This window comes from Heterodontus francisci, chromosome 3, assembly GCF_036365525.1.
Source record: "Heterodontus francisci isolate sHetFra1 chromosome 3, sHetFra1.hap1, whole genome shotgun sequence".
In the NCBI taxonomy this organism is placed as follows: Eukaryota; Metazoa; Chordata; class Chondrichthyes; order Heterodontiformes; family Heterodontidae; genus Heterodontus; species Heterodontus francisci.
In genome coordinates, this window is record NC_090373.1 from 177967513 (window position 1) to 177994527 (window position 27015).

Sequence of the window (27015 nt, forward strand, 5' to 3'; positions counted from 1 at the left end):
GCAGCCAATCACTCTGCAATCAATCACTCTGCTGTCAATCACCCTGCAATCAATCACTCTGCAATCAATCACTCTTCAGTCAATCACTCTGCAATCAAACACCCTGCAGTCAATCACCTGCAGTCAACCACACTGCAATCAATCACTCTGCAATCAATCACCCGACCATGACCCTGCAGACAATCACTCTGCTGTCAATCACTCTGCAGTCAATCACTCTGCAATCAATCACTCTGCAGTCAATCACACTGCAGTCAATCACCCTGCAGTCAATCACACAGCAGACAATCACTCTGCTGTCAATCACCCTGCAATCAATCACTCTGCAATCAATCACTCTGCTGTCACTCACCCTGCAATCAATCACCCTGCAATCAATCACTCTGCAATCAATCACTCTGCTGTCATTCACTCTGCTGTCAATCACCCTGCAGTCATTCACCCAGCAGACAATCACTCTGCAATCAATCACTCTGCTGTCAATCACCCAGCAATCAATGACTATGGAATCAATCACTCTGCTGTCAATCACCCAGCAGACAATCACTCAGCAATCAATCACTCTGCTGTCAAACACCCAGCAGACAATAACTCTGCAATCAATAATTCTGCTGTCAATCACCCTGCAATCTATCACTCTGCAATCAATCACTCTGCAGTCAATCACTCTGCAATCAATCACTCTGCAATCAATCACTCTGCAGTCAATCACTCTGCAATCAAACACCCTGCAGTCAATAACCCTGCAGTCAATTGCGTTGCAGTCAATCACTTTGCAATCAATCACTGTGCAATCAATCAGTCTGCTGTCAATCACCCTGCAATCAAACAGCCTGCAGTCAATCTCTCTGCTATCAATCACACTGCAGTCAATCACCCTGCAGTCAATCACCCAGCAGACAATCACTCTGCAATCAATCACCCTGCAGTCAATCACCCAGCATACAATCACTCTGCAATCAATCACTCTGCTGTCAATCACCCTGCAATCAATCACTCTGCAATCAATCACTCTGCTGTCACTCACCCTGCAATCAATCACCCTGCAATCAATCACGCTGCTGTCAACCACCCTGCAATCAATCACTCTGCAATCACTCACTCTGCAGTCAATCACTCTGCAGTCAAACATCCCGCATTCAATCACCCTGCAATCAATCAATCTGCAATCAATCACTCTGCAGTCAATAACTCTGCAATCAATCAGCCAACAATCAATCACTCTTCAGTCAAACACTCGGCAATTAATCACCCTGCAGTCAATCAACCGGCAATCAATCACTCTGATGTCAATCACTCTGCAATCAATCACCCTGCAGTCAATAACCCTGCAATCAATCACCCTGCAGTCAATCGCCCTGCAGTCAAAGACCCTGCAATTACCTGCAGTCAATCACTCTGCAGTCAATCACCCAGCAGACAATCACTCTGCAATCAATCACTCTGCTGTCAATCACCCTGCAATCAATCACTCTGCAATCAATCACTCTTCAGTCAATCACTCTGCAATCAAACACCCTGCAGTCAATAACCCTGCAGTCTGTAGCCATGCAGTCAATCACTCCACAATCAATCACTCTGCAATCAATCACTCTGCTGTCAATCACCCTGCAATCAATCAGCCTGCAGTCAATCACTCTGCTATCAATCACACTGCAGTCAATAACCCTGCAGTCAATCACACAGCAGACAATCACTCTGCAATCAATCACTCTGCTGTCAATCATTCTGCTGTCAATCACCCTGCAGTCAATCACCCAGCATACAATCACTCTGAAATCAATCACTCTGCTGTCAATCACCCTGCAATCTATCACTCTGCAATCATTCACGCTGCTGTCAATCACCCTGCAATCAATCACTCTCCAAACAATCACTCTGCTGTCAATCACTCTGCAGTCAAACATCCTGCAGTCAATCACCCTGCAATCAATCAGCCTACAATCAATCACCCTGCAGTCAATCACTCTGCAGTCAAACAGTCTGCAATCAATCACCCTGCAGTCAATCACTCTGCAGTCAAACAGTCTGCAATCAATCACATTGCAGTCAATCAACCGTCAATCAATCACTCTCATGTCAATCACTCTGCAATCAATCACCCTGCAGTCAATAATCCTGCAATCAATCACTCTGCAGTCAATCACCCTGCAGTCAATCACTCTGCATTCAATCACCCTGCAAGCAATCACCCTGCAGACAATCACTCTGCAATAAATCACTCTGCAGTCAATCACCTTGAAGTGTAGCACACTGCAGTCAATCGCCCTGCAATCAATCAATCAAGAGTCAATAATCCTGCAAACAATCACTCTGCAGTCAATCACCCTGCAGTCAATCACACTGCAGTCAATCACCTTGCAGCCAATCACCCTGCAGACAATCACTCTGCAGTCATTCACCCTGCAATCAATCACTCTGCAGTCAATCAACCTGGATTCAATCACTCTGCAATCAATCACTCTGCAGTCAATCACTCTGCAATCAAACACCCTAAAATCAATCACCCTGCAGACCATCACTCTGCAGTCAATCACCCTGCAATCAATCACTCTGCAATCAATCACTCTGCAGTCAATCACCCTGCAGTCAATAACTTTGCAGTCAATCACTCCGCAATCAATCACTCTGCAATCAATCACTCTACTGTCAATCACCCTGCAATCAATCACTCTGCAATCAATCACTCTGCTGTCAATCACCCTGCAAGCAATCACCCAGCAGACAATCAATCAGCAATCAATCACTCTGCTGTCAATCACCCTGCAATCAATCACTCTGCAAAGAATCACTCTGCTGTCAATCACCCTGCAATCAATCACTCTGCAATCAATCACTCTGCAATCAATCACTCTTCAGTCAATCACTCTGCAATCAAACACCCTGCAGTCAATCACCTGCAGTCAATCACACTGCAATCAATCACTCTGCAATCAATCACCCGACCATGACCCTGCAGACAATCACTCTGCTGTCAATCACTCTGCAGTCAATCACTCTGCAATCAATCACTCTGCAGTCAATCACCCTGCAATCAATCACTCTGCAATCAATCACTCTGCCGTCATTCACTCTGCTGTCAATCACCCAGCAATCAATGACTATGGAATCAATCACTCTGCTGTCAATCACCCAGCAGACAATCACTCAGCAATCAATCACTCTGCTGTCAAACACCCAGCAGACAATAACTCTGCAATCAATAATTCTGCTGTCAATCACCCTGCAATCTATCACTCTGCAAAGAATCACTCTGCTGTCAATCACCCTGCAATCAATCACTCTGCAATCAATCACTCTGCAGCCAATCACTCTGCAGTCAAACATCCCGCATTTAATCACCCTGCAATCAACCAATCTGTAATCAATCACTCTGCAGTCAATAACTCTGCAGTCAATCAGCCAACAATCAATCACTCTTCAGTCAAACACTCGGCAATTAATCACCCTGCAGTCAATCAACCGGCAATCAATCACTCTGATGTCGTTCACTCTGCAATCAATCACCCTGCAGTCAATAACCCTGCAATCAATCACCCTGCAGTCAATCGCCCTGCAGTCAAAGACCCTGCAATTACCTGCAGTCAATCACTCTGCAGTCAATCACCCAGCAGACAATCACTCTGCAATCAATCACTCTGCAGTCAATCACACTGCAGTCAATCACCTTGCAGCCAATCACCCTGCAGACAATCACTCTGCAGTCATTCACCCTGCAATCAATCACTCTGCAGTCAATCAACCTGGATTCAATCACTCTGCAATCAATCACTCTGCAGTCAATCACTCTGCAATCAAACACCCTAAAATCAATCACCCTGCAGACCATCACTCTGCAGTCAATCACCCTGCAATCAATCACTCTGCAATCAATCACTCTGCAGTCAATCACCCTGCAGTCAATAACTTTGCAGTCAATCACTCCGCAATCAATCACTCTGCAATCAATCACTCTGCTGTCAATCACCCTGCAATCAATCACTCTGCAATCAATCACTCTGCTGTCAATCACCCTGCAAGCAATCACCCAGCAGACAATCAATCAGCAATCAATCACTCTGCTGTCAATCACCCTGCAATCAATCACTCTGCAAAGAATCACTCTGCTGTCAATCACCCTGCAATCAATCACTCTGCAATCAATCACTCTGCAATCAATCACTCTTCAGTCAATCACTCTGCAATCAAACACCCTGCAGTCAATCACCTGCAGTCAATCACACTGCAATCAATCACTCTGCAATCAATCACCCGACCATGACCCTGCAGACAATCACTCTGCTGTCAATCACTCTGCAGTCAATCACTCTGCAATCAATCACTCTGCAGTCAATCACCCTGCAATCAATCACTCTGCAATCAATCACTCTGCCGTCATTCACTCTGCTGTCAATCACCCAGCAATCAATGACTATGGAATCAATCACTCTGCTGTCAATCACCCAGCAGACAATCACTCAGCAATCAATCACTCTGCTGTCAAACACCCAGCAGACAATAACTCTGCAATCAATAATTCTGCTGTCAATCACCCTGCAATCTATCACTCTGCAAAGAATCACTCTGCTGTCAATCACCCTGCAATCAATCACTCTGCAATCAATCACTCTGCAGCCAATCACTCTGCAGTCAAACATCCCGCATTTAATCACCCTGCAATCAACCAATCTGCAATCAATCACTCTGCAGTCAATAACTCTGCAGTCAATCAGCCAACAATCAATCACTCTTCAGTCAAACACTCGGCAATTAATCACCCTGCAGTCAATCAACCGGCAATCAATCACTCTGATGTCGTTCACTCTGCAATCAATCACCCTGCAGTCAATAACCCTGCAATCAATCACCCTGCAGTCAATCGCCCTGCAGTCAAAGACCCTGCAATTACCTGCAGTCAATCACTCTGCAGTCAATCACCCAGCAGACAATCACTCTGCAATCAATCACTCTGCTGTCAATCACCCTGCAATCAATCACTCTGCAATCAATCACTCTTCAGTCAATCACTCTGCAATCAAACACCCTGCAGTCAATCACCTGCAGTCAATCACACTGCAATCAATCACTCTGCAATCAATCACCCGACCATGACCCTGCAGACAATCACTCTGCTGTCACTCACTCTGCAGTCAATCACTCTGCAATCAATCACTCTGCAGTCAATCACACTGCAATCAATCACCCTGCAGTCAATCACACAGCAGACAATCACTCTGCTGTCAATCACCCTGCAATCAATCACTCTGCAATCAATCACTCTGCTGTCACTCACCCTGCAATCAATCACCCTGCAATCAATCACTCTGCAATCAATCACTCTGCTGTCATTCACTCTGCTGTCAATCACCCTGCAGTCATTCACCCAGCAGACAATCATTCTGCAATCAATCACTCTGCTGTCAATCACCCAGCAATCAATGACTATGGAATCAATCACTCTGCTGTCAATCACCCAGCAGACAATCACTCAGCAATCAATCACTCTGCTGTCAAACACCCAGCAGACAATAACTCTGCAATCAATAATTCTGCTGTCAATCACCCTGCAATCTATCACTCTGCAATCAATCACTCTGCAGTCAATCACTCTGCAATCAAACACCCTGCAGTCAATAACCCTGCAGTCAATTGCGTTGCAGTCAATCACTTTGCAATCAATCACTGTGCAATCAATCAGTCTGCTGTCAATCACCCTGCAATCAAACAGCCTGCAGTCAATCTCTCTGCTATCAATCACACTGCAGTCAATCACCCTGCAGTCAATCACCCAGCAGACAATCACTCTGCAATCAATCACCCTGCAGTCAATCACCCAGCATACAATCACTCTGCAATCAATCACTCTGCTGTCAATCACCCTGCAATCAATCACTCTGCAATCAATCACTCTGCTGTCACTCACCCTGCAATCAATCACCCTGCAATCAATCACGCTGCTGTCAACCACCCTGCAATCAATCACTCTGCAATCACTCACTCTGCAGTCAATCACTCTGCAGTCAAACATCCCGCATTCAATCACCCTGCAATCAATCAATCTGCAATCAATCACTCTGCAGTCAATAACTCTGCAATCAATCAGCCAACAATCAATCACTCTTCAGTCAAACACTCGGCAATTAATCACCCTGCAGTCAATCAACCGGCAATCAATCACTCTGATGTCAATCATTCTGCAATCAATCACCCTGCAGTCAATAACCCTGCAATCAATCACCCTGCAGTCAATCGCCCTGCAGTCAAAGACCCTGCAATTACCTGCAGTCAATCACTCTGCAGTCAATCACCCAGCAGACAATCACTAGCAATCAATCACTCTGCTGTCAATCACCCTGCAATCAATCACACTGCAATCAATCACTCTTCAGTCAATCACTCTGCAATCAAACACCCTGCAGTCAATAACCCTGCAGTCTGTAGCCATGCAGTCAATCACTCCACAATCAATCACTCTGCAATCAATCACTCTGCTGTCAATCACCCTGCAATCAATCAGCCTGCAGTCAATCACTCTGTTATCAATCACACTGCAGTCAATCACCCTGCAGTCAATCACACAGCAGACAATCACTCTGCAATCAATCACTCTGCTGTCAATCATTCTGCTGTCAATCACCCTGCAGTCAATCACCCAGCATACAATCACTCTGAAATCAATCACTCTGCTGTCAATCACCCTGCAATCTATCACTCTGCAATCATTCACGCTGCTGTCAATCACCCTGCAATCAATCACTCTCCAAACAATCACTCTGCTGTCAATCACTCTGCAGTCAAACATCCTGCAGGCAATCACCCTGCAATCAATCAGCCTACAATCAATCACCCAGCAGACAATCACTCAGCAATCAATCACTCTGCTGTCAAACACCCAGCAGACAATAACTCTGCAATCAATAATTCTGCTGTCAATCACCCTGGAATCTATCACTCTGCAAAGAATCACTCTGCTGTCAATCACCCTGCAATCAATCACTCTGCAATCAATCACTCTGCAGTCAATCACTCTGCAATCAAACACCCTGCAGTCAATAACCCTGCAGTCAATTGCGTTGCAGTCAATCACTTTGCAATCAATCACTGTGCAATCAATCAGTCTGCTGTCAATCACCCTGCAATCAAACAGCCTGCAGTCAATCTCTCTGCTATCAATCACACTGCAGTCAATCACCCTGCAGTCAATCACCCAGCAGACAATCACTCTGCAATCAATCACCCTGCAGTCAATCACCCAGCATACAATCACTCTGCAATCAATCACTCTGCTGTCAATCACCCTGCAATCAATCACTCTGCAATCAATCACTCTGCTGTCACTCACCCTGCAATCAATCACCCTGCAATCAATCACGCTGCTGTCAACCACCCTGCAATCAATCACTCTGCAATCACTCACTCTGCAGTCAATCACTCTGCAGTCAAACATCCCGCATTCAATCACCCTGCAATCAATCAATCTGCAATCAATCACTCTGCAGTCAATAACTCTGCAATCAATCAGCCAACAATCAATCACTCTTCAGTCAAACACTCGGCAATTAATCACCCTGCAGTCAATCAACCGGCAATCAATCACTCTGATGTCAATCATTCTGCAATCAATCACCCTGCAGTCAATAACCCTGCAATCAATCACCCTGCAGTCAATCGCCCTGCAGTCAAAGACCCTGCAATTACCTGCAGTCAATCACTCTGCAGTCAATCACCCAGCAGACAATCACTCTGCAATCAATCACTCTGCTGTCAATCACCCTGCAATCAATCACTCTGCAATCAATCACTCTTCAGTCAATCACTCTGCAATCAAACACCCTGCAGTCAATAACCCTGCAGTCTGTAGCCATGCAGTCAATCACTCCACAATCAATCACTCTGCAATCAATCACTCTGCTGTCAATCACCCTGCAATCAATCAGCCTGCAGTCAATCACTCTGTTATCAATCACACTGCAGTCAATCACCCTGCAGTCAATCACACAGCAGACAATCACTCTGCAATCAATCACTCTGCTGTCAATCATTCTGCTGTCAATCACCCTGCAGTCAATCACCCAGCATACAATCACTCTGAAATCAATCACTCTGCTGTCAATCACCCTGCAATCTATCACTCTGCAATCATTCACGCTGCTGTCAATCACCCTGCAATCAATCACTCTCCAAACAATCACTCTGCTGTCAATCACTCTGCAGTCAAACATCCTGCAGGCAATCACCCTGCAATCAATCAGCCTACAATCAATCACCCTGCAGTCAATCACTCTGCAGTCAAACAGTCTGCAATCAATCACCCTGCAGTCAATCACTCTGCAGTCAAACAGTCTGCAATCAATCACATTGCAGTCAATCAACCGTCAATCAATCACTCTCATGTCAATCACTCTGCAATCAATCACCCTGCAGTCAATAATCCTGCAATCAATCACTCTGCAGTCAATCACCCTGCAGTCAATCACTCTGCATTCAATCACCCTGCAAGCAATCACCCTGCAGACAATCACTCTGCAATCAATCACCCTGCAGTCAATAACCCTGCAATCAATCACCCTGCAGTCAATCGCCCTGCAGTCAAAGACCCTGCAATTACCTGCAGTCAATCACTCTGCAGTCAATCACCCAGCAGACAATCACTCTGCAATCAATCACTCTGCTGTCAATCACCCTGCAATCAATCACTCTGCAATCAATCACTCTTCAGTCAATCACTCTGCAATCAAACACCCTGCAGTCAATAACCCTGCAGTCTGTAGCCATGCAGTCAATCACTCCACAATCAATCACTCTGCAATCAATCACTCTGCTGTCAATCACCCTGCAATCAATCAGCCTGCAGTCAATCACTCTGTTATCAATCACACTGCAGTCAATCACCCTGCAGTCAATCACACAGCAGATAATCACTCTGCAATCAATCACTCTGCTGTCAATCATTCTGCTGTCAATCACCCTGCAGTCAATCACCCAGCATACAATCACTCTGAAATCAATCACTCTGCTGTCAATCACCCTGCAATCTATCACTCTGCAATCATTCACGCTGCTGTCAATCACCCTGCAATCAATCACTCTCCAAACAATCACTCTGCTGTCAATCACTCTGCAGTCAAACATCCTGCAGGCAATCACCCTGCAATCAATCAGCCTACAATCAATCACCCTGCAGTCAATCACTCTGCAGTCAAACAGTCTGCAATCAATCACCCTGCAGTCAATCACTCTGCAGTCAAACAGTCTGCAATCAATCACATTGCAGTCAATCAACCGTCAATCAATCACTCTCATGTCAATCACTCTGCAATCAATCACCCTGCAGTCAATAATCCTGCAATCAATCACTCTGCAGTCAATCACCCTGCAGTCAATCACTCTGCATTCAATCACCCTGCAAGCAATCACCCTGCAGACAATCACTCTGCAATAAATCACTCTGCAGTCAATCACCTTGAAGTGTAGCACACTGCAGTCAATCGCCCTGCAATCAATCAATCAAGAGTCAATAATCCTGCAAACAATCACTCTGCAGTCAATCACCCTGCAGTCAATCACACTGCAGTCAATCACCTTGCAGCCAATCACCCTGCAGACAATCACTCTGCAGTCATTCACCCTGCAATCAATCACTCTGCAGTCAATCAACCTGGATTCAATCACTCTGCAATCAATCACTCTGCAGTCAATCACTCTGCAATCAAACACCCTAAAATCACTCACCCTGCAGACCATCACTCTGCAGTCAATCACCCTGCAATCAATCACTCTGCAATCAATCACTCTGCAGTCAATCACCCTGCAGTCAATAACTTTGCAGTCAATCACTCCGCAATCAATCACTCTGCAATCAATCACTCTGCTGTCAATCACCCTGCAATCAATCACTCTGCAATCAATCACTCTGCTGTCAATCACCCTGCAAGCAATCACCCAGCAGACAATCAATCAGCAATCAATCACTCTGCTGTCAATCACCCTGCAATCAATCACTCTGCAAAGAATCACTCTGCTGTCAATCACCCTGCAATCAATCACTCTGCAATCAATCACTCTGCAATCAATCACTCTTCAGTCAATCACTCTGCAATCAAACACCCTGCAGTCAATCACCTGCAGTCAATCACACTGCAATCAATCACTCTGCAATCAATCACCCGACCATGACCCTGCAGACAATCACTCTGCTGTCAATCACTCTGCAGTCAATCACTCTGCAATCAATCACTCTGCAGTCAATCACCCTGCAATCAATCACTCTGCAATCAATCACTCTGCCGTCATTCACTCTGCTGTCAATCACCCAGCAATCAATGACTATGGAATCAATCACTCTGCTGTCAATCACCCAGCAGACAATCACTCAGCAATCAATCACTCTGCTGTCAAACACCCAGCAGACAATAACTCTGCAATCAATAATTCTGCTGTCAATCACCCTGCAATCTATCACTCTGCAAAGAATCACTCTGCTGTCAATCACCCTGCAATCAATCACTCTGCAATCAATCACTCTGCAGTCAATCACTCTGCAATCAAACACCCTGCAGTCAATAACCCTGCAGTCAATTGCGTTGCAGTCAATCACTCCGCAATCAATCACTCTGCAATCAATCAGTCTGCTGTCAATCACCCTGCAATCAAACAGCCTGCAGTCAATCTCTCTGCTATCAATCACACTGCAGTCAATCACCCTGCAGTCAATCACCCAGCAGACAATCACTCTGCAATCAATCACCCTGCAGTCAATCACCCAGCATACAATCACTCTGCAATCAATCACTCTGCTGTCAATCACCCTGCAATCAATCACTCTGCAATCAATCACTCTGCTGTCACTCACCCTGCAATCAATCACTCTGCAATCAATCACGCTGCTGTCAAACACCCTGCAATCAATCACTCTGCAATCACTCACTCTGCAGTCAATCACTCTGCAGTCAAACATCCCGCATTTAATCACCCTGCAATCAACCAATCTGCAATCAATCACTCTGCAGTCAATAACACTGCAGTCGATCAGCCAACAATCAATCACTCTTCAGTCAAACACTCGGCAATTAATCACCCTGCAGTCAATCAACCGGCAATCAATCACTCTGATGTCAATCACTCTGCAATCAATCACCCTGCAGTCAATAACCCTGCAATCAATCACCCTGCAGTCAATCGCCCTGCAGTCAAAGACCCTGCAATTACCTGCAGTCAATCACTCTGCAGTCAATCACCCAGCAGACAATCACTCTGCAATCAATCACTCTGCTGTCAATCACCCTGCAATCAATCACTCTGCAATCAATCACTCTTCAGTCAATCACTCTGCAATCAAACACCCTGCAGTCAATAACCCTGCAGTCTGTAGCCATGCAGTCAATCACTCCACAATCAATCACTCTGCAATCAATCACTCTGCTGTCAATCACCCTGCAATCAATCAGCCTGCAGTCAATCACTCTGCTATCAATCACACTGCAGTCAATCACCCTGCAATCAATCACACAGCAGACAATCACTCTGCAATCAATCACTCTGCTGTCAATCATTCTGCTGTCAATCACCCTGCAGTCAATCACCCAGCATACAATCACTCTGAAATCAATCACTCTGCTGTCAATCACCCTGCAATCTTTCACTCTGCAATCATTCACGCTGCTGTCAATCACCCTGCAGACAATCAGCCTACAATCAATCACCCTGCAGTCAATCACTCTGCAGTCAAACAGTCTGCAATCAATCACCCTGCAGTCAATCACTCTGCAGTCAAACAGACTGCAATCAATCACATTGCAGTCAATCAACCGTCAATCAATCACTCTCATGTCAATCACTCTGCAATCAATCACCCTGCAGTCAATAATCCTGCAATCAATCACTCTGCAGTCAATCACCCTGCAGTCAATCACTCTGCATTCAATCACCCTGCAAGCAATCACCCTGCAGACAATCACTCTGCAATAAATCACTCTGCAGTCAATCACCTTGAAGTGTAGCACACTGCAGTCAATCGCCCTGCAATCAATCAATCAAGAGTCAATAATCCTGCAATCAATCACTCTGCAGTCAATCACCCTGCAGTCAATCACACTGCAGTCAATCACCTTGCAGCCAATCACCCTGCAGACAATCACTCTGCAGTCATTCACCCTGCAATCAATCACTCTGCAGTCAATCACCCTGGATTCAATCACTCTGCAATCAATCACTCTGCAGTCAATCACTCTGCAATCAAACACCCTACAATCAATCACCCTGCAGACCATCACTGTGCAGTCAATCACCCTGCAATCAATCACTCTGCAATCAATCACATTGCAGTCAATTACCCTGCAGTCAATAATCCTGCAATCAATCACTCTGCAGTCAATCACCCTGCAGTCAATCACTCTGCATTCAATCACCCTGCAAGCAATCACCCTGCAGACAATCACTCTGCAATAAATCACTCTGCAGTCAATCACCTTGAAGTGTAGCACACTGCAGTCAATCGCCCTGCAATCAATCAATCAAGAGTCAATAATCCTGCAATCAATCACTCTGCAGTCAATCACCCTGCAGTCAATCACACTGCAGTCAATCACCTTGCAGCCAATCAACCTGCAGACAATCACTCTGCAGTCATTCACCCTGCAATCAATCACTCTGCAGTCAATCACCCTGGATTCAATCACTCTGCAATCAATCACTCTGCAGTCAATCACTCTGCAATCAAACACCCTACAATCAATCACCCTGCAGACCATCACTGTGCAGTCAATCATCCTGCAATCAATCACCCTGCAGTCATTCACTCTGCAATCAATCACTCTGCAATCAATCACTCTGCAGTCAATCACCCTGCAATCAATCACTCTACAATCAATAACTCTGCAGTCAATCACCCTTCAATCAATCACTCGGCAATCAATCACTCTGCTATCAATCACTCTGCAATCAATCACTCTGCAGTCAATCACCCTGCAGTCAATCACCCTGCAATCAATCACTCTACAATTAATAACTCTGCAGTCAATCAACCCTGCAATCAATCAACCTGCAATCAATCACTCTGCAATCAATCACTCTGCAGTCAATCACCCTGCAATCAATCACTCTGCAATCAATCACTCTGCATTCAATCACCCTGCAGTCAATAACTTTGCAGACAATCAATCTGCATTCAATCACTCTGCAATCAATCACTCTGCTGTCAATCACCCTGCAGTCAATCACCCTGCAGTCAATCACTCGACTATGAATCACTCTGCAGTCAATCCCTCTGCAGTCAATCACCCTGCAATCAATCACTCTGCAATCAATCACTCTGCAATCAATCACTCTGCAGTCAATCACCCTGCAATCAATCACTCTGCAATCAATAACTCTGCAATCAATCACTCTGCAATCAATCACTCTGCAGTCAATCACCCTGCAATCAATAACTCTGCAGTCAATCAACCCTGCAATCAATCACTCTGCCATCAATCACTCTGCAGTCAATCAACCCTGCAATCAATCACTCTGCCATCAATCACTCTGCAGACAATCACCCTGCAATCAATCACCCTGCAATCAATCACTCTGCAATCAATCACTCTGCTGTCAATCACCCTGCAATCAATCACCCTGCAGTCAATCACTCTACTATCAATCACCCTGCAATCAATCACTCTGCTGTCAATCACTCTGCTGTCAATAACTCTGCAGTCAATCAACCTGCAGTCAATCACCCAGCAGACAGTCGCTCTGTAATCAATCACTCTGCATTCAATCATTCCGCAATCATTCACCCTGCAGTCACTAAATTTGCAGTCAATCTCTCTGGAATCAATCACTCTGCAGTTAATTACTCTGTAATCAATCACTCTGCAGTTAATTACTCTGTAATCAATCACTCTGCAATCAAACACCCTGCAGTTAATTACTTTGTAATCAATCACTCTGCAATCAACAGTCAATCAACCGGCAATCAATAACCCGACTATCAATCACCCTGCTGTCAATCCCTCTGCAATCAATCACTCTGCAGTCAATTACCGTGCAGTCAATCACTCTGCAGTCAATGACTCTGCAATCAATCACTCTGCAATCAAACACCCTGCAGTCAATCAACCGGCAATCAATAACCCTACTATCAATCACCCTGCTGTCAATCACCCTGCAATCAATCAAACTGCTGTCAATCACCCTGCAATCAATCAAACTGCAGTCAATCACACTGCAGTCGATCAACCGGCAATCAATCACTCTGCAGTCAATCACCCTGCAATCAATCACTCTGCAATCAATCATTCTGCAATCAATCACTCTGCTACCAATCACTCTGCATTCAATGAACCTTGCAATCAATCACTCTGCAATCAATCACCCTGCAGTCATTAACTTTCAGACAATCACTCTGCAATCAATCACTCTGCTGTCAATCACCCAGCAGACAATCACTCTGCAATCAATCACTCTGCAGTCATTAACTTTCAGACAATCACTCTGCAATCAATCACTCTGCTGTCAATCATCCTGCAATCAATCACTCTACAATCAATAACTCTGCAGTCAATCACCCTTCAATCAATCACTCTGCAATCAATCACTCTGCTATCAATCACTCTGCAATCAATCACTCTGCAGTCAATCACCCTGCAGTAAATCACCCTGCAATCAATCACTCTACAATTAATAACTCTGCAGTCAATCAACCCTGCAATCAATCACTCTGCAATCAATCACCCTGCAGTCAATCAACCGGCAATCAATAACCCTACTATCAATCACCCTGCTGTCAATCACCCTGCAATCAATCAAACCGCTGTAAATCACCCTGCTATCAATCAAACTGCAGTCAATCACACTGCAGTCGATCAACCGGCAATCAATCACCCTGCAGTCACTCACCCTGCAGACCATCACTGTGCAGTCAATCATCCTGCAATCAATCACCCTGCAGTCATTCACTCTGCAATCAATCACTCTGCAATCAATCACTCTGCAGTCAATCACCCTGCAATCAATCACTCTACAATCAATAACTCTGCAGTCAATCACCCTTCAATCAATCACTCGGCAATCAATCACTCTGCTATCAATCACTCTGCAATCAATCACTCTGCAGTCAATCACCCTGCAGTCAATCACCCTGCAATCAATCACTCTACAATTAATAACTCTGCAGTCAATCAACCCTGCAATCAATCACTCTGCTGTCAATCACTCTGCTGTCAATAATCCTGCAATCAATCAACCTGCAATCAATCACTCTGCAATCAATCACTCTGCAGTCAATCACCCTGCAATCAATCACTCTGCAATCAATCACTCTGCATTCAATCACCCTGCAGTCAATAACTTTGCAGACAATCAATCTGCATTCAATCACTCTGCAATCAATCACTCTGCTGTCAATCACCCTGCAGTCAAGCACCCTGCAGTCAATCACTCGACTATGAATCACTCTGCAGTCAATCCCTCTGCAGTCAATCACCCTGCAATCAATCACTCTGCAATCAATCACTCTGCAATCAATCACTCTGCAGTCAATCACCCTGCAATCAATCACTCTGCAATCAATAACTCTGCAATCAATCACTCTGCAATCAATCACTCTGCAGTCAATCACCCTGCAATCAATAACTCTGCAGTCAATCAACCCTGCAATCAATCACTCTGCCATCAATCACTCTGCAGTCAATCAACCCTGCAATCAATCACTCTGCCATCAATCACTCTGCAGACAATCACCCTGCAATCAATCACCCTGCAATCAATCACTCTGCAATCAATCACTCTGCTGTCAATCACCCTGCAATCAATCAGCCTGCAGTCAATCACTCTACTATCAATCACCCTGCAATCAATCACTCTGCTGTCAATCACTCTGCTGTCAATAACTCTGCAGTCAATCAACCTGCAGTCAATCACCCAGCAGACAGTCGCTCTGTAATCAATCACTCTGCATTCAATCATTCCGCAATCATTCACCCTGCAGTCAATAAATTTGCAGTCAATCTCTCTGGAATCAATCACTCTGCAGTTAATTACTCTGTAATCAATCACTCTGCAGTTAATTACTCTGTAATCAATCACTCTGCAATCAAACACCCTGCAGTTAATTACTTTGTAATCAATCACTCTGCAATCAACAGTCAATCAACCGGCAATCAATAAACCGACTATCAATCACCCTGCTGTCAATCCCTCTGCAATCAATCACTCTGCAGTCAATTACCGTGCAGTCAATCACTCTGCAGTCAATGACTCTGCAATCAATCACTCTGCAATCAAACACCCTGCAGTCAATCAACCGGCAATCAATAACCCTACTATCAATCACCCTGCTGTCAATCACCCTGCAATCAATCAAACTGCTGTCAATCACCCTGCAATCAATCAAACTGCAGTCAATCACACTGCAGTCGATCAACCGGCAATCAATCACTCTGCAGTCAATCACCCTGCAATCAATCACTCTGCAATCAATCATTCTGCAATCAATCACTCTGCTACCAATCACTCTGCAGTCAATGAACCTTGCAATCAATCACTCTGCAATCAATCACCCTGCAGTCATTAACTTTCAGACAATCACTCTGCAATCAATCACTCTGCTGTCAATCACCCAGCAGACAATCACTCTGCAATCAATCACTCTGCTGTCAATCACTCTGAAGTCAATCATCCTGCAATCAATCACTCTACAATCAATAACTCTGCAGTCAATCACCCTTCAATCAATCACTCTGCAGTCAATCACCCTGCAATCAATCACTCTGCAATCAATCATTCTGCAATCAATCACTCTGCTACCAATCACTCTGCAGTCAATCAACCTTGCAATCAATCACTCTGCAATCAATCACTCTGCAGTAAATCACCCTGCAGTCATTAACTTTGCAGACAATCACTCTGCAATCAATCACTCTGCTGTCAATCACCCAGCAGACAATCACACTGCAATCAATCACTCTGCTGACAATCACTCTGCTGTCAATCATCCTGCAATCAATCACCCTGCAGTCATTCACTCTGCAATCAATCACTCTGTAATCAATCACTCTGCAGTCAATCACCCTGCAATCAATCACTCTACAATCAATAACTCTGCAGTCAATCACCCTTCGACCAATCACTCGGCAATCAATCACTCTGCTATCAATCACTCTGCAATCAATCACTCTGCAGTCAATCACCCTGCAGTCAATCACCCTGCAATCAGTCAATCTACAATTAATAACTCTGCAGTCAATCAACCCTGCAATCAATCACTCTGCTGTCAATCACTCTGCTGTCAATAATCCTGCAATCAATGACCCTGCAATCAATCACTCTGCTATCAATCACTCTGCATTCAATCACCCTGCAGTCAATAACTTTGCAGACAATCAATCTGCATTCAATCACTCTGCAATCAATCACTCTGCTGTCAATCACCCTGCAGTCAATCACCCTGCAGTCAATCACTCGACTATGAATCACTCCGCAGTCAATCCCTCCGCAGTCAATCACCCTGCAATCAATCACTCTGCAATCAATCACTCTGCAATCAATCACTCTGCAGTCAATCACCCTGCAATCAATCACACTGCAATCAATAACTCTGCAATCAATCACTCTGCAATCAATCACTCTGCAGTCAATCACCCTGCAATCAATAACTCTGCAGTCAATCAACCCTGCAATCAATCACTCTGCCATCAAACACTCTGCAGTCAATCAACCCTGCAATCAATCACTCTGCCATCAATCACTCTGCAGACAATCACCCTGCAAACAATCACCCTGCAATCAATCACTCTGCAATCAATCACTCTGCTGTCAATCACCCTGCAATCAATCACCCTGCAGTCAATCACTCTACTATCAATCACCCTGCAATCAATCACTCTGCTGTCAATCACTCTGCTGTCAATAACTCTGCAGTCAATCAACCTGCAGTCAATCACCCAGCAGACAGTCGCTCTGTAATCAATCACTCTGCATTCAATCATTCCGCAATCATTCACCCTGCAGTCAATAAATTTGCAGTCAATCTCTCTGGAATCAATCACTCTGCAGTTAATTACTCTGTAATCAATCACTCTGCAGTTAATTACTCTGTAATCAATCACTCTGCAATCAAACACCCTGCAGTTAATTACTTTGTAATCAATCACTCTGCAATCAACAGTCAATCAACCGGCAATCAATAACCCGACTATCAATCACCCTGCTGTCAATCCCTCTGCAATCAATCACTCTGCAGTCAATTACCGTGCAGTCAATCACTCTGCAGTCAATGACTCTGCAATCAATCACTCTGCAATCAAACACCCTGCAGTCAATCAACCGGCAATCAATAACCCTACTATCAATCACCCTGCTGTCAATCACCCTGCAATCAATCAAACTGCTGTCAATCACCCTGCAATCAATCAAACTGCAGTCAATCACACTGCAGTCGATCAACCGGCAATCAATCACTCTGCTACCAATCACTCTGCAGTCAATCAACCTTGCAATCAATCACTCTGCAATCAATCACTCTGCTGTCAATCACCCAGCAGACAATCACTCTGCAATCAATCACTCTGCTGTCAATCACTCTGCTGTCAATCATCCTGCAGTCAATCACCCTGCAGTCATTCACTCTGCAATCAATCACTCTGCAATCAATCACTCTGCAGTCAATCACCCTGCAATCAATCACTCTACAATCAATAACTCTGCAGTCAATTACCCTTCAATCAATCACTCTGCAATCAATCACTCTGCTATCAATCACTCTGCAATCAATCACTCTGCAGTCAATCACCCTGCAGTCAATCACCCTGCAATCAATCACTCTACAATTAATAACTCTGCAGTCAATCAACCCTGCAATCAATCACTCTGCAATCAATCACTCTGCAGTCAATCACCCTGCAGTCAATAACTTTGCAGACAATCAACCTGCAATCAATCACTCTGCAATCAATCACTCTGCAGTCAATCACCCTGCAATCAATCACTCTGCAATCAATCACTCTGCAGTCAATCACCCTGCAGTCAATAACTTTGCAGACAATCAATCTGCATTCAGTCACTCTGCAATCAATCACTCTGCTGTCAATAACCCTGCAGTCAATCACCCTGCAGTCAATCACTCGACTGTGAATCACTCTGCAGTCAATCCCTCTGCAGTCAATCACCCTGCAATCAATCACTCTGCAATCACTCACTCTGCAATCAATCACTCTGCATTCAATCACCCTGCAATCAATCACTCTGCAATCAATAACTCTGAAATCAATCACTCTGCAATCAATCACCCTGCAGTCAATCACCCTGCAGTCAATCACCCCGCAATCAATCAATCTACAATTAATAACTCTGCAGTCAATCAACCCTGCAATCAATCACTCTGCTGTCAATCACTCTGCTGTCAATAATCCTGCAATCAATCAACCTGCAATCAATCACTCTGCAATCAATCACTCTGCAGTCAATCACCCTGCAATCAATCACTCTGCAATCAATCACTCTGCATTCAATCACCCTGCAGTCAATAACTTTGCAGACAATCAATCTGCATTCAATCACTCTGCAATCAATCACTCTGCTGTCAATCACCCTGCAGTCAATCACCCTGCAGTCAATCACTCGACTATGAATCACTCCGCAGTCAATCCCTCTGCAGTCAATCACCCTGCAATCAATCACTCTGCAATCAATCACTCTGCAATCAATCACTCTGCAGTCAATCACCCTGCAATCAATCACTCTGCAATCAATAACTCTGCAATCAATCACTCTGCAATCAATCACTCTGCAGTCAATCACTCTGCAATCAATAACTCTGCAGTCAATCAACCCTGCAATCAATCACTCTGCCATCAATCACTCTGCAGTCAATCAACCCTGCAATCAATCACTCTGCCATCAATCACTCTGCAGACAATCACCCTGCAATCAATCACCCTGCAATCAATCACTCTGCAATCAATCACTCTGCTGTCAATCACCCTGCAATCAATCACCCTGCAGTCAATCACTCTACTATCAATCACCCTGCAATCAATCACTCTGCTGTCAATCACTCTGCTGTCAATAACTCTGCAGTCAATCAACCTGCAGTCAATCACCCAGCAGACTGTCGCTCTGTAATCAATCACTCTGCATTCAATCATTCCGCAATCATTCACCCTGCAGTCAATAAATTTGCAGTCAATCTCTCTGGAATCAATCACTCTGCAGTTAATTACTCTGTAATCAATCACTCTGCAGTTAATTACTCTGTAATCAATCACTCTGCAATCAAACACCCTGCAGTTAATTACTTTGTAATCAATCACTCTGCAATCAACAGTCAATCAACCGGCAATCAATAACCCGACTATCAATCACCCTGCTGTCAATCCCTCTGCAATCAATCACTCTGCAGTCAATTACCGTGCAGTCAATCACTCTGCAGTCAATGACTCTGCAATCAATCACTCTGCAATCAAACACCCTGCAGTCAATCAACCCGCAATCAATAACCCTACTATCAATCACCCTGCTGTCAATCACCCTGCAATCAATCAAACTGCTGTCAATCACCCTGCAATCAATCAAACTGCAGTCAATCACACTGCAGTCGATCAACCGGCAATCAATCACTCTGCAGTCAATCACCCTGCAATCAATCACTCTGCAATCAATCATTCTGCAATCAATCACTCTGCTACCAATCACTCTGCAGTCAATCAACCTTGCAATCAATGACTCTGCAATCAATCACTCTGCTGTCAATCACCCAGCAGACAATCACTCTGCAATCAATCACTCTGCTGTCAATCACTCTGCTGTCAATCATCCTGCAGTCAATCACCCTGCAGTCATTCACTCTGCAATCAATCACTCTGCAGTCAATCACCCTGCAATCAATCACTCTGCTGTCAATCACTCTGCTGTCAATAATCCTGCAATCAATCAACCTGCAATCAATCACTCTGCAATCAATCACTCTGCAGTCAATCACCCTGCAATCAATCACTCTGCCATCAATCACTCTGCATTCAATCACCCTGCAGTCAATAACTTTGCAGACAATCAATCTGCATTCAATCACTCTGCAATCAATCACTCTGCTGTCAATCACCCTGCAGTCAATCACCCTGCAGTCAATCACTCGACTATGAATCACTCCGCAGTCAATCCCTCTGCAGTCAATCACCCTGCAATCAATCACTCTGCAATCAATCACTCTGCAATCAATCACTCTGCAGTCAATCACCCTGCAATCAATCACTCTGCAATCAATAACTCTGCAATCAATCACTCTGCAATCAATCACTCTGCAGTCAATCACCCTGCAATCAATAACTCTGCAGTCAATCAACCCTGCAATCAATCACTCTGCCATCAATCACTCTGCAGTCAATCAACCCTGCAATCAATCACTCTGCCATCAATCACTCTGCAGACAATCACCCTGCAATCAATCACCCTGCAATCAATCACTCTGCTGTCAATCACTCTGCTGTCAATCATCCTGCAGTCAATCACCCTGCAGTCATTCACTCTGCAATCAATCACTCTGCAATCAATCACTCTGCAGTCAATCACCCTGCAATCAATCACTCTACAATCAATAACTCTGCAGTCAATTACCCTTCAATCAATCGCTCTGCAATCAATCACTCTGCTATCAATCACTCTGCAATCAATCACTCTGCAGTCAATCACCCTGCAGTCAATCACCCTGCAATCAATCACTCTACAATTAATAACTCTGCAGTCAATCAACCCTGCAATCAATCACTCTGCAATCAATCACTCTGCAGTCAATCACCCTGCAGTCAATAACTTTGCAGACAATCAACCTGCAATCAATCACTCTGCAATCAATCACTCTGCAGTCAATCACCCTGCAATCAATCACTCTGCAATCAATCACTCTGCAGTCAATCACCCTGCAGTCAATAACTTTGCAGACAATCAATCTGCATTCAGTCACTCTGCAATCAATCACTCTGCTGTCAATAACCCTGCAGTCAATCACCCTGCAGTCAATCACTCGACTGTGAATCACTCTGCAGTCAATCCCTCTGCAGTCAATCACCCTGCAATCAATCACTCTGCAATAACTCACTCTGCAATCAATCACTCTGCAGTCAATCACCCTGCAATCAATCACTCTGCAATCAATAACTCTGAAATCAATCACTCTGCAATCAATCACCCTGCAGTCAATCACCCTGCAATCAATCACTCTACAATTGATAACTCTGCAGTCAATCAACCCTGCAATCAATCACTCTGCTGTCAATCAATCTGCTGTCAATCATCCTTCAATCAATCAACCTGCAATCAATCACTCTGCAATCAATCACTCTGCAGTCAATCACCCTGCAATCAATCACTCTGCAATCAATCACTCTGCAGTCAATCACCCTGCAGTCAATAACTTTGCAGACAATCAATCTGCATTCAATCACTCTGCAATCAATCACTCTGCTGTCAATCACCCTGCAGTCAATCACCCTGCAGTCAATCACTCGACTATGAATCACTCTGCAGTCAATCCCTCGGCAGTCAATCACCCTGCAATCAAACACTCTGCAATCAATCACTCTGCAATCAATCACTCTGCAGTCAATCACCCTGAAATCAATCACTCTGCAATCAATAACTCTGCTATCAATCACTCTGCAATCAATCACTCTGCAGTCAATCACCCTGCAGTCAATCACCCTGCAATCAATCACTCTACAATTAATAACTCTGCAGTCAATCAACCCTGCAATCAATCACTCTGCAATCAATCACTCTGCAGTCAATCACCCTGCAGTCAATAACTTTGCAGACAATCAACCTGCAATCAATCACTCTGCAATCAATCACTCTGTAGTCAATCACCCTGAAATCAATCACTCTGCAATCAATCACTCTGCAGTCAATCGCCCTGCAGTCAATAACTTTGCAGACAATCAATCTGCATTCAATCACTCTGCAATCAATCACTCTGCTGTCAAACACCCTGCAGTCAATCACCCTGCAGTCAATCACTCGACTATGAATCACCGTGCAGTCAATCCCTCTGCAGTCAATCACCCTGCAATCAATCACTCTGCAGTCAATCACTCTGCAATCAATCACTCTGCTGTCAATAATCCTGCAATCAATCAACCTGCAATCAATCACTCTGCAATCAATCACTCTGCAGTCAATCACCCTGCAATCAATCACTCTGCCATCAATCACTCTGCATTCAATCACCCTGCAGTCAATAACTTTGCAGACAATCAATCTGCATTCAATCACTCTGCAATCAATCACTCTGCTGTCAATCACCCTGCAGTCAATCACCCTGCAGTCAATCACTCGACTATGAATCACTCCGCAGTCAATCCCTCTGCAGTCAATCACCCTGCAATCAATCACTCTGCAATCAATCACTCTGCAATCAATCACTCTGCAGTCAATCACCCTGCAATCAATCACTCTGCAATCAATAACTCTGCAATCAATCACTCTGCAATCAATCACTCTGCAGTCAATCACCCTGCAATCAATAACTCTGCAGTCAATCAACCCTGCAATCAATCACTCTGCCATCAATCACTCTGCAGTCAATCAACCCTGCAATCAATCACTCTGCCATCAATCACTCTGCAGACAATCACCCTGCAATCAATCACCCTGCAATCAATCACTCTGCTGTCAATCACTCTGCTGTCAATCATCCTGCAGTCAATCACCCTGCAGTCATTCACTCTGCAATCAATCACTCTGCAATCAATCACTCTGCAGTCAATCACCCTGCAATCAATCACTCTACAATCAATAACTCTGCAGTCAATTACCCTTCAATCAATCGCTCTGCAATCAATCACTCTGCTATCAATCACTCTGCAATCAATCACTCTGCAGTCAATCACCCTGCAGTCAATCACCCTGCAATCAATCACTCTACAATTAATAACTCTGCAGTCAATCAACCCTGCAATCAATCACTCTGCAATCAATCACTCTGCAGTCAATCACCCTGCAGTCAATAACTTTGCAGACAATCAACCTGCAATCAATCACTCTGCAATCAATCACTCTGCAGTCAATCACCCTGCAATCAATCACTCTGCAATCAATCACTCTGCAGTCAATCACCCTGCAGTCAATAACTTTGCAGACAATCAATCTGCATTCAGTCACTCTGCAATCAATCACTCTGCTGTCAATAACCCTGCAGTCAATCACCCTGCAGTCAATCACTCGACTGTGAATCACTCTGCAGTCAATCCCTCTGCAGTCAATCACCCTGCAATCAATCACTCTGCAATAACTCACTCTGCAATCAATCACTCTGCAGTCAATCACCCTGCAATCAATCACTCTGCAATCAATAACTCTGAAATCAATCACTCTGCAATCAATCACCCTGCAGTCAATCACCCTGCAATCAATCACTCTACAATTAATAACTCTGCAGTCAATCAACCCTGCAATCAATCACTCTGCTGTCAATCAATCTGCTGTCAATCATCCTTCAATCAATCAACCTGCAATCAATCACTCTGCAATCAATCACTCTGCAGTCAATCACCCTGCAATCAATCACTCTGCAATCAATCACTCTGCAGTCAATCACCCTGCAGTCAATAACTTTGCAGACAATCAATCTGCATTCAATCACTCTGCAATCAATCACTCTGCAATCAATCACTCTGCAGTCAATCACCCTGCAATCAATCACTCTGCAATCAATAACTCTGCAATCAATCACTCTGCAATCAATCACTCTGCAGTCAATCACCCTGCAATCAATAACTCTGCAGTCAATCAACCCTGCCATCAATCACTCTGCCATCAATCACTCTGCAGTCAATCAACCCTGCAATCAATCACTCTGCCATCAATCACTCTGCAGACAATCACCCTGCAATCAATCACCCTGCAATCAATCACTCTGCTGTCAATCACTCTGCTGTCAATCATCCTGCAGTCAATCACCCTGCAGTCATTCACTCTGCAATCAATCACTCTGCAATCAATCACTCTGCAGTCAATCACCCTGCAATCAATCACTCTACAATCAATAACTCTGCAGTCAATTACCCTTCAATCAATCGCTCTGCAACCAATCACTCTGCTATCAATCACTCTGCAATCAATCACTCTGCAGTCAATCACCCTGCAGTCAATCACCCTGCAATCAATCACTCTACAATTAATAACTCTGCAGTCAATCAACCCTGCAATCAATCACTCTGCAATCAATCACTCTGCAGTCAATCACCCTGCAGTCAATAACTTTGCAGACAATCAACCTGCAATCAATCACTCTGCAATCAATCACTCTGCAGTCAATCACCCTGCAATCAATCACTCTGCAATCAATCACTCTGCAGTCAATCACCCTGCAGTCAATAACTTTGCAGACAATCAATCTGCATTCAGTCACTCTGCAATCAATCACTCTGCTGTCAATAACCCTGCAGTCAATCACCCTGCAGTCAATCACTCGACTGTGAATCACTCTGCAGTCAATCCCTCTGCAGTCAATCACCCTGCAATCAATCACTCTGCAATAACTCACTCTGCAATCAATCACTCTGCAGTCAATCACCCTGCAATCAATCACTCTGCAATCAATAACTCTGAAATCAATCACTCTGCAATCAATCACCCTGCAGTCAATCACCCTGCAATCAATCACTCTACAATTAATAATTCTGCAGTCAATCAACCCTGCAATCAATCACTCTGCTGTCAATCAATCTGCTGTCAATCATCCTTCAATCAATCAACCTGCAATCAATCACTCTGCAATCAATCACTCTGCAATCAATCACCCTGCAATCAATCACTCTGCAATCAATCACTCTGCAGTCAATCACCCTGCAGTCAATAACTTTGCAGACAATCAATCTGCATTCAATCACTCTGCAATCAATCACTCTGCTGTCAATCACCCTGCAGTCAATCACCCTGCAGTCAATCACTCGACTATGAATCACTCTGCAGTCAATCCCTCGGCAGTCAATCACCCTGCAATCAAACACTCTGCAATCAATCACTCTGCAATCAATCACTCTGCAGTCAATCACCCTGAAATCAATCACTCTGCAATCAATAACTCTGCTATCAATCACTCTGCAATCAATCACTCTGCAGTCAATCACCCTGCAGTCAATCACCCTGCAATCAATCACTCTACAATTAATAACTCTGCAGTCAATCAACCCTGCAATCAATCACTCTGCAATCAATCACTCTGCAGTCAATCACCCTGCAGTCAATAACTTTGCAGACAATCAACCTGCAATCAATCACTCTGCAATCAATCACTCTGTAGTCAATCACCCTGAAATCAATCACTCTGCAATCAATCACTCTGCAGTCAATCGCCCTGCAGTCAATAACTTTGCAGACAATCAATCTGCATTCAATCACTCTGCAATCAATCACTCTGCTGTCAAACACCCTGCAGTCAATCACCCTGCAGTCAATCACTCGACTATGAATCACCGTGCAGTCAATCCCTCTGCAGTCAATCACCCTGCAATCAATCACTCTGCAGTCAATCACTCTGCAATCAATCACTCTGCTGTCAATAATCCTGCAATCAATCAACCTGCAATCAATCACTCTGCAATCAATCACTCTGCAGTCAATCACCCTGCAATCAATCACTCTGCCATCAATCACTCTGCATTCAATCACCCTGCAGTCAATAACTTTGCAGACAATCAATCTGCATTCAATCACTCTGCAATCAATCACTCTGCTGTCAATCACCCTGCAGTCAATCACCCTGCAGTCAATCACTCGACTATGAATCACTCCGCAGTCAATCCCTCTGCAGTCAATCACCCTGCAATCAATCACTCTGCAATCAATCACTCTGCAATCAATCACTCTGCAGTCAATCACCCTGCAATCAATCACTCTGCAATCAATAACTCTGCAATCAATCACTCTGCAATCAATCACTCTGCAGTCAATCACCCTGCAATCAATAACTCTGCAGTCAATCAACCCTGCAATCAATCACTCTGCCATCAATCACTCTGCAGTCAATCAACCCTGCAATCAATCACTCTGCCATCAATCACTCTG